The following is a 10,283-nucleotide window of genomic DNA, read 5'->3' as shown; positions in this document are numbered from 1 at the left end:
ACTACAGCTAAAGGTAGCATATCAATGTCTTGCTAAACTATGCTTTAGGTAGCATGCCACTTGCTAAAAGTCCACTGCTTGGCATGAAATTTTCCATAATGAGGATGGAAGTTTAGGACAACTGTACAACTACCAAATATGATCTAAGAAACAAGGGCTTTTTCTAGGATAATTTTTGTGGAGATCTTATGTTTGAGGTTCTTAAATGCCTTTATACCGTAGAGAAAACTTAGAATATTGTCATAAAAAAACTGAATTGGGGTGTCTGTTCTTCTGACTACATGAAGCATAATATATGAGCCTTAAAGAAATTAATTTTTCACATTCCTGAATTAGCATGTGTCCCTACCATCCTTACTACTATTGCAGTCAAGTGTTCCCCTATTGTGGGCCCAGAAGGGACCTCTGTTTGCCACTATGGGCTGGGTGGGTTTGTGGACTGAGACAGACTATGGAAATCATCCCCTGTGCTCCCCAAGGGCTGATGTTTTCTCTTTTTCATGGGTGTTTGAGTGTGTCTTATTGGAATGGTGAGGGAACAAGGACCTGACAGAAGGGAAGGAAACAGTAAGTATGGAGGCAAGACTGAAACTGCTGGAAGTGAAAACCTTAACATGAGAGCAATAGGGATAGGACACTGGGATTAGGTGAGGAAGGAAACTAAATTCTCAAGGAGAAATGAAGGAGAATGAGTTCAAGGCAATGGAACAAGTACATATAGAGAAGAAATCTATATGAGAATAGATGTGGGGGCCAGTAAGGAAACCAAAAGAATGAGAGCATATTGGTAGAGCACACAAAGCCAAACAGAATCAAATCTTGACTCTGAGAAAAGGGACAAGCTATGATGGGAAGGGAAGCACTGACAGGAACCACTGGGATTTGAACAGAGACCTAGAGAAAGGAAAGGTAAAACTCACAAGCACAGAGACATTAGCATTTCAGTGACTTCTTTTTTTCCATTTCCAATAGTTATGTGCTAAGTGAAACCAAGAAAATATTCTGACTTTTTAATTTAGTAGAAGATATTTTATTGTATTTTCTGTGTCCTATAAAGGAACAAAAGAGGTAGAATTCCATTTGGTTGCAGAAACCCATCTTGAAAGCCACCTTTAAAGAATTTTTAGGTAGGAAGCCTTAAGCTGTTGGCAGACAGCTGTAACTTGGAGCTGGAAAAAGCAAGAAAATAGCCTTAGGAATGTTAATGCAAATACTGGCATAAGTTCATTGTAATTTGAGAGGATTCAGGAAAGTACTAAAAGGGAAAGGAGGTTTTATATAAAGAGACTCTGTTGTGAGGGTATAACTTACCTACATTTTTTTATGTCTGTGTGCATATGTATGTATACAGCATGTATGCATGTCTGCATACACACATACATAATACAATCTAGATATGTGTGAATATGTGTTAAAAATACTGTATTATTGATAATGTGAGCATCTGTAAATCCAGATATCCCTGCTCCTTCAGTCAAGTTATTTGTACCTCAGAGGAGAAGCAAAATTACAAATTATATTTTGCTGGCTTGAGTTGTGGATAGGTGCATTACGCAAATGGGTGCTGTTAAGTCATTATACCACAATGTACTAGTATGACATTTGTATGTCCTACATATTTTGCAGACACAAATAACTAGTTTAGAAATTATATAAGGAGCTTTCCTGAGAATTCAGGCAACAATGTCAGATCTAATTTGACTTACAGCTATTGGAAATCATGGTTCTGTTTTTCATTACTTTTATACCAATATCCTTGACAACCTGCAATTTACCTGGTATGAACAGCACCTCCTGAAAATGTAGAGCAGTTCTATGTGCCATGTGCTGTTGTATTTTTGTGTAGTCTCCCTGTGCATAAGAGTGATATTTCACATTAATTCCACTGGATGGCACTGAAGGAGACCAGATTGCATGGAAATATGTCTACAAGTTCGGTATAATTCCAAAAATTGAGAGTGGCTTACTTTTTCATTCCATTACTGAAACAGACAAATGTGAACTCATTTTCCATCCTGATGTAATAATTTGTCATCAAAATCAACTCTTAGACACTCCTAGCTGCAGTTCTACATTTTGACAGTAACAAAATTACAGTGGAGGCAGAGGAAAGGCTTCTGAATCGGAATAATAACCCTTCTTCCCCAACAAAGGTAGACACTGAAAGAAACGACTTTGGCCCATTCTGGATTCTTATGTCAAGGTTAACAAAGCACCTGAAAATTTTTGACCCCTGTCCTCCATGGCAATGCTTTTGATATTATCTACTTCTACCCTTCTGAGCAAGTGCAAGTATTTCAGTTTTCAAGCTAATTTGAAAAAACTACATAGGAAGGCGTTCAGGATTAAAAGCTTCCACCTGTTGAGGAAATGTCGTATACTATTTCAGAGAACCTCCTGAGCTGAAACTCCATCTGCTGTCCCTACACAAGGACTCCTGTTTTGTCCTGGATAAGGAGTTTGCAATCCTCTCTGGAAGGCACACAATTACAGTCTGTCAATCAGACCTGTAGGAGTCATGGGAATCATCTTTGACTTCACTCTTTTTTTGACCTGTTTATCTTGACGTATATGAATTTTATTTCCTTTTATTCTCTAAAGTATCTTCTTATCTTCACATCACAGATATACTTTTTAGGCTTTTGTTATCTCTCATCCTGCTTATGACAGCTTTTTTTTTCCCAGGCCTGACCTGACCTGTCAAGAAGGTCCCTTGAAACACTATTCTTGCACTTATCTCTCTGGCCTATTTCTGTGGTTCCTTTTTGTACTTACCTCTTTAGTGTATCTCCATAGATTTCCCTCTCTCTGCAAACTGTAGCCCTCTGAGAGTGCAGTTTGACAATTTTTTTGGCAGCTGTGCTGGCCTAAGACAGTTTTTGCTCCCAGCCATCCGTGCCTGTCTCTTTGATATGCCCGCTGGTTTGCTGGCACAGTTGTTTTGTTCAGCTGTGTGATAAACCAGATTAGGAACCTGATTTGGCTGAAAAATAGCACGGGGAAGGGAGGAGAGGAGCTTTTTACAACCAGCTTATTTCTCCAGTCAAGGCTATGAGGCAGTTTGGTCTGCAGCAGTGACAAGCAGTGAGAGATGCAGGGTTGCAGAGCAGCCGTGCCCTGTGCTGGTTTATGTAGGCTACTGCCAGCTGTTAGGTGACCTGATTCTGATGATAAGCCAAGCTAATAGCTGCCTGCTGCTGACAGGGTAGTGCTGCACCTCCTTCCTCACCCTCAGCATGGCTTGGTTCCTGTCCACTCCCTTGTGCCAACACAGGTGCTTATCTCTCCCAAGTGAGCCAGCTGTGGGAGCTAACCCAGCACAGAAGCACTCACTTCTTCTGAGGGCTTTCCTGGCTATTGTTTCAAGAGCCCATGGAGCCCACCCATCCACTCAGCAGCAACTGAGTGCTCTGTCAGCTCAACTTTGGCCTCAGTTGCACCACAGCGCTTCACAACTTTGTCTTTTCCTGTCATTGCTTGTCCCTTTCCCTCTCAGTCTCCGTATCTACTCCATCTGTTTTTCTCATAGCTGTGTTAATGATGTCCTTTTGGTCACCCTCAACATATGGAATACACTCTCTGGAGCAATTGCTGCATCTTTCAAATCTCTCAAGATTTTCTCTTACCATGACACATACTGTAAACTGCCAGCAGATAATGCCCAGTTTAGTTGCTTGTAGGAATTTTGGATTCCATTACGACACTTAACGTAACCACGTGTTGTCTTGAAACAGGCATAGTCTATCAGTTTATTTGAGAAGCTCAAAGGAATTAAACAGAACCTTTTTTTTTTTTTTTTTTTTTTTTTAAGAGCAAAAGTTCCCAAAGCTATGCCCTAGAGGAGATGTACTTCCCTAAGGTCGTATATAAATATCAGAGGATTATTTTCTGTTGCTTTCACACCTTGAGTCATCATTCATGCTTGTGCAAATGGACATAGCATTGCTACTAAGCAGTTTACAATAACATCTTACAGAATTGTAAATTAGTGCCCCAGAGACATGATAGCAGAGAGTCAGCACTTACATGGGCAGCTGAGCATAGAGATTTAGGGATTTCTTTTCACCTAGCTGTTTTTACTGTTTGGTTTCTTTTTAGTCACATGTAGAAGCATATCCTAAACATATTTCATCCTAGTATCTTGGTGTGCTAAGCATTCTTTTTCCTATTCAGTTAAATGGAAACTGTATAGAAAAACAGCAGTGAGCAGCATATTGCCTTGGAAGCAATAAAATAAAATTACCTGTGTTTGCTATTTAAAAAAACAAGCAACACAAACATGACAGGGGGCACCTCTACACCATGCAACAGAGCATAAGACTTAGCATATATTCATCGAGTTACTTTTGAAATAGGAGACAGCAGCTGCAGACTTTTGTATGAGTGCTGTTGCACCCAAAGTACTTAACCCTGTGGTAGATGGTGCTAATTAGGTTGGACATGGTGCTAATTAGTTTAGATACAGCACTGTGGTCATGCAAATACACAGAGAGCCTGTGAGTCCAGCTCAGACCTGGCTGGAGCATTCTGCACTAACTGCTGCATGAGGCCATATGTGTGCATCCAGAGAGAGAAATGGCTTGCTCTTGGCCACTTGTTCATTACCCCTGTAGGGTTTAGCTTCAGTAACAGATGCATTTGCCACATACAGGTGTCAGATGTGGCTTTGTTCCAGGTTTACTTCCCTCTTGATAAAAGCAGAAGACACACTTCTAAGTGTGTTTTTCAGGCTCTGAGTTGTTGTTGTGGAATAATGGGTATCCAACACAGCTGCTTCTTAAAACTGTTCTGTTTTACTTCTTAATTAAGGCTGTAAGTACTGAGAGGAGCAGGAAAGAAGGGGATGGTAATTTTTTCAGTCACTAGAAGTTTATGGAAATTGTGCATATCTGCTGCAAGGTCATGGAGGCAGACAGCAGTATGACAAAGAGCCAAGCACATTCTTCTCCAGTACATTTATCAGGAGACCTGCCTTCCCCCTTCAGTGAGACAAAGCAATGTTTCAGATTGGAGATACGATCATGACTACAACATAAATTCTGTATCTATGTAACTGGATGGCAAATACATCACCAAAGCACTGACTGCAGAATTGCTGTCTTTTTACATAACTGTTTCATATATCTATAAATATAACATTCTTTCAAAATTAGAATGTTCAGGTTGATGTTTGTAGGAAGGTTAGTGCTTATTAGTAAGAACAAAGTAAGCTGAAGAAGCTTTGTTCAAGAGGCAGTGTTCAGAATAACCTGTGGGATAAAGGAAATTACAAGATCTTTCTCCTTTTTTTGTATTTTTTAAAGGATCTCAGGTAGTCATTCTGGCAACTTCTCTCTATTGTTTCATTTCTGTTTGACAGACAGATGAGACAAAAGTTTCATTAGAATGTTGTGAGCCATCAGTAATAACTAGGAAAGACTAGTGAAAATGTGGACCCTGTCTATAAGGAAATGGGACGTGGTCATCCAGTATATGGAGAAAACTAAAGTACACAACAACTTTTTTGCCTCAGTCTTCACTGACAGGTGCTCCAGTCACAGTGCCCAAGTTACAGAAGGCAAGGGCAGGGACTGGGGAAGGAAGATCAGATTCTGCTCTAGGAGAAGATGAGGTTTTGAGAACCTGAAGATGCCCAGGTTCATGGGACCAGATGAGATACATCCACAGGTCCCAAGGGAAGTGGCAGAGGAAGTGGCTAGGTCACTATCCATTGTATTTGAGAAGCTGTGACAGTTTGGTGAAGTTCCCTCTAACTGGAAAAGGGGAAATGTAGTCCTCATGTTTAAAGATGGGGAAAAGGAAGATGTAGGGGACTAGAGGCCAGTCAGTCTCACCTTGTTATCTTGCAAGATCATGAGGCAAATCCACCTGGAAACTGTTCTATGGCATATAGAAAATAAGGAAGTGATTGGTGACAGCCAACATGATGTCACTAAGGGCAAGTCATGCCTGACAAATTTGTTGGCCTTCTACAGTGGGGTAACAGTGGGTAAGGGAAGAACAACTGAAATCATCTACCTGGTCTTGTGCAAAGCATCTGACACTGTCCTGTACAATAGCCCTATTTGTAAACTGAAGGGATACAGATTTGATGGATGGACCAGCTGGCAGATAAGGATGTGGCTGGATACTCACACTCAGTTCTGAGTTGCTGTCAGTGCCCAATGTCCAAATGGAGGAGTGACAAGTGGTGTTCCTCAGAGGCTGGTAATGGGCCAGGCACTGTTTAACACCATTGCAAGGTAACATAGAGAGGAATGTTGAGGGCACCCTTAGCAAGTTTGCCATCAACACCTAACTCTGTGGTGCAGTTGGCACACTGCAGGGAAGGGATGCATTAGGGTGACCTGGTCAGTCTTGAGCTGTGGGATTGTGCAAACCTCATGGAATTCAACAAAGCCAAGTGCAAGGTTGTGGGTGTGGGCAATCCCAGGCATGAATACAGGCACGAATACAGGCTGGACAGGTGGGTGGATGAGAAGATTTTCATGAGCTGACAAAGGTGCACCTGCAGCCCAGAAAGCCAAATGTGTCGTGGGCTGCATCAAAAGCAGCATGGCCAGCAGAGTGAGGGAGGGGATTCTGCCCCTCTCCTCTGCTCTCATTAGACACCACTTGGAATGCTGCATCTGGCTCTGGGGTCCCCTACATAAGGACATAGACCTGTTGGAGTGAGTCCAGAGGAGAACAGGATGATCAGGGGGATGGATGAGGAAAGACTGAGGGAGTTGGGGTTTTTCAGCCTACAGAAGAGAAAGCTCTGGGGAGATCTGATTGTGGCCTTTACCACTTAGAAGGGGGCTGCAAGAGAGCTTAAGAGAGACTTTTCACAAGGGCATGTAATGATAGGACAAGGGGGAATGTCTTTGAACTGAAAGGAGTTAGGTGTAGATTGGATATCAGGAAAATGTTCCTTACTGTGAGGATGGTGAGGCACTGGAACAGGTTGCTTTGAGCAGTTGTGGATGCCCCATCCCTGGAAGTGTTCAGGATTAGGTTGGATGAGGCTCTGAGATAACTGGTCTAGTGAAGGGCGTCCCTGTGCATGGCATGTGTGCTGGAACTGGCTGATCTTCAAGGTTCCTTCCAACCCGAAGAGTGCTATAATCTATGACAACTGACCTGTGGCAAGTCAGCTAGCAACTGTGCTACATAATATACTTGGACATAATGGACATAATTGGACAACTTTGGACGTAAGTAAAATATGATACCTGTGAAATGATGAAAATTATGAGAATTCATAGCTTTTTTATATTGGTATGGTTGATCCTGGCACTTTGTTAATTGTTTAATGTCAGAGAGAGGGATCCAGTTCCCTGAAGATTTCAGTGATCTTTATAAAGTTTATAATGTCATCAACCAATTTTTTCTTTTTCAAGGTATGGTAGTGATATTGCCCACTACATAGCAGGAGCATAGATTTTAAAAAATAATATTGCTTAGAAAAAGGCACACACAGAGGAAGTAATCAAAAGTTTGGTATTTTAAATTTTTTTTTAGTCTTTTTGATGTTATCTTCAATTAGGTTTTTTTCCACTGTGCCTGCCAGGAAAAAATATATGCATGCACAGCTAGCTATCTCTGACTTTTAAAGTCATGGCACTTGGCAAAATGCTTTTAAAGAGAGAAATACAAAAGCCAACATTATCTGTGAAAATTGTGTAAATATTTATAAGCAATATATGTTTGATTTCTGTTATTTTAAAAATTATTTATTTATTTTTAAAATCCATCTGTTGCTACCAGATGATAAATATTTAAATCAAATTTGTGCCTGGGATACAAGGGCACTATTTCTTCCAGAAGGGACATTACGAATTTGATACTGTAGGCCCAGCCTCAGTTCCCCAGCTCAAACAGCATAGCAGGCACTTTGTTGGGGTACATTTATAGACTTGTATGAAAAAGCTTCCTGTCTGGTAGGCTGTAAACAAGCGATCATTTTAACTAATCTCTTTCAGGAGGTTTCCTAGAGGCTGGACTGGAATATGTCTCCTGGGAAAATACCTGATTTTGCCTGAAAGATTCCAAGCAATGGTGACTTACCACCTCCTCAGGTAAGTTGTTCCAATGTCTAGTTACCCCCACTACTAAGAAATCCCATAATTTCAATCCTGAATTTGTCTGACTATAGTTTCCATTCATTATATCTTTTTATGTTTCTGTCTGCAAGACTGAAAAGCTCACCCTATAATCAAGTACCTTTTCCATGTGTGTATATCTGGGTACAGTGATCCAGTCACCACTCTTCTCTGACAGATTTAATAGATGTCTTAAACCTTATCCTTAGGTGTTATTTTTCAACCTCTGGATCATTTTTTCTGCCCTCTGATTTTTTTTTTCTAGCACTTATATATATCCCTGAATCATGAGCACTGCTTTTTCTGATGCTGGGTGCAGAGCAAGGTCACATCCTAATAGTTACTCCCTTTTTTCCTACAGAGGATAATCAGTTATTATGTATTACAGCTGACATTTGCTGATGCATTGCATGTGTCAATAGATTGGTAGATAAAGTCCTGTGGAGGTCTGACACTTGCAATGTGTGTTTGCACTACCTAATTCATACTCTGAATTCAAGGAGCAGTGTCTGTCAGATTTTCTGCATACAGTGTCCCTTTTAGGTACTTAGATGATCCATAAATCCCACTAATACATAAAAATTGTAGTTCCCCTTTTCCAAATAAAGAGGGAAAGGCTACATTGCAAAGAGTTAATTTTGTTCTTCCTGTAGGAGAGATCCTACATTAGGAAGAGAAGTATTCTGTTGCTGTGCTCAGAGTGGAAGAATAAGGGTGAAGAAGCGCTGAGAGAACACAGTGACAGACTTCTGTGAAAGCTCTGAGTGACTGTTTTTGTAGGCAGCAGGGGGGATGAAAATAGCACCCAGTTAGGAGTTCTATCCAAGAAAAGCTGAAATTTAATAGAGCTGGCTGGCTTATGTCTGGACACATACAAAACTGGTAAGAAAAAAATTGTCATTAATAGCTTGTGGAAGTTTATCTCATCTTTATTTGTTTATCTCATTTGGCATATGTACAAAAACTGCTCTGAGTACAGGTGTATGACTTTAACTCCTGTGGTAGAGAATTATAAAATCACAGAAATGTTGTTTGGGAAGGATATGTGCAAATCAACTAGTCCAGCTCTGTGCTTGATGCAGGCTGTTGACAACATTCACTTAGGAATGGACCTCTTTGGAAAATCTGAAAATTTTGTCCACAACTCCTCTGACTCCTTATCTACCACACCTTTTTCTTATTCTTCTATCAGAGAGGCAAATTCTATTCAGCTCTAACGTGAACTCAGTCAGGGAACATTGCTGTCAGGAAGAAGAAAGCCTTTTCTTTTACTTCTCCAGATTTCTTGAGTTTAATTAGGCAATGATCCTGTCTAACGTAGGCTGTATGACTGTGGATGCTGGCACACAAATGGTACAAGAGCAGATAGGAGTGTTCAAGGGGAACTGCTTATGCAGCACAGCTTTGTAATATAACCACAATGCTTGTAGTTTGCCAGTGCGAAAAAAAAGTGAGATCATTCTGCTTCTCCCCCTCCTCCTTGGCCATGCATTTCCATTTTTTTGGTAGCCATGGCAAGCTGAACTAGAAGAAAACAAACCTCACCATAAAAAGTAAGTAATTACTGAATAGTTTATTGAATAGCAGTGCCAGTTGGGACAGACTTGTATGGAGCTGCTCTTTTCAGTGACAACTACCCATTTAGCTGGCTTTGCTGCAATGAGAAATTTCATCTCTGAAGTACAGTTCCATAGCAATTTATCCTTATCTAAGTCAGAGTTATCATGGTCTGTCCTGGTATTTTTGCAGCTGAGCAGGAGGCTGGTCCAAGGAGCTTTGCAGCCAAGAACTAAGCTTGAACTAAACCCCAAAAAATCCTGCTTGTCCTCCACTGATTTAATGGAGTTGATGTATCTGAAAATGAATCACTCTTTTATACAGTGAGTTTTAAATTTGTGACCTGACCTGATGTTGGTGTGCTGCTACATGTAGTGAGAGAAGGGAAAGGGAGAAAGGCTGGATTGGGAATCTGTGTCTTCAGACATGGACAATGTCCATGATTTCATTTGTTCTTTTCCTGAAGCATATTATTGATGTGACTTTTTGTGTTCACAGTAGGTCTTAAGATTATTGTAAGATGATGAAAGAGACCTGTCTTGTATGGAAGCATGCAGGGTCAATATTTCGTGGATCATTCTGGACTCAGTGATTATTGAATGACAGCTTGTGTTTGCAGGGACTGACTCAGTGACCCAGGTG

General features: G+C 40.7%; 1 long non-coding RNA gene across 3 annotated transcripts in view; it reads left to right on the top strand.

The window, feature by feature from the left end:
• Positions 1-3,829: 3,829 nt before the first annotated feature.
• The window catches only part of LOC107203064, a 57,700-nt gene continuing 51,246 nt past the window's right edge, over positions 3,830-10,283 (top strand). For 2 of the 3 annotated variants that reach the window (XR_004496825.1, XR_004496826.1), the window contains exons 1-2: positions 3,830-7,196; positions 7,965-8,060. This is a non-coding gene — a long non-coding RNA (uncharacterized LOC107203064). The remainder of the gene's footprint in view (positions 7,197-7,964; positions 8,061-10,283) is intronic. The other variant, XR_004496827.1, reaches the window with a different exon arrangement.

This window comes from Parus major, chromosome 4 (genome assembly GCF_001522545.3).
Source record: "Parus major isolate Abel chromosome 4, Parus_major1.1, whole genome shotgun sequence".
Classification (NCBI taxonomy): domain Eukaryota; kingdom Metazoa; phylum Chordata; class Aves; order Passeriformes; family Paridae; genus Parus; species Parus major.
Note: the sequence above shows the minus strand (reverse complement) of the source record. Positions and strands in the feature narration are given on the sequence as shown.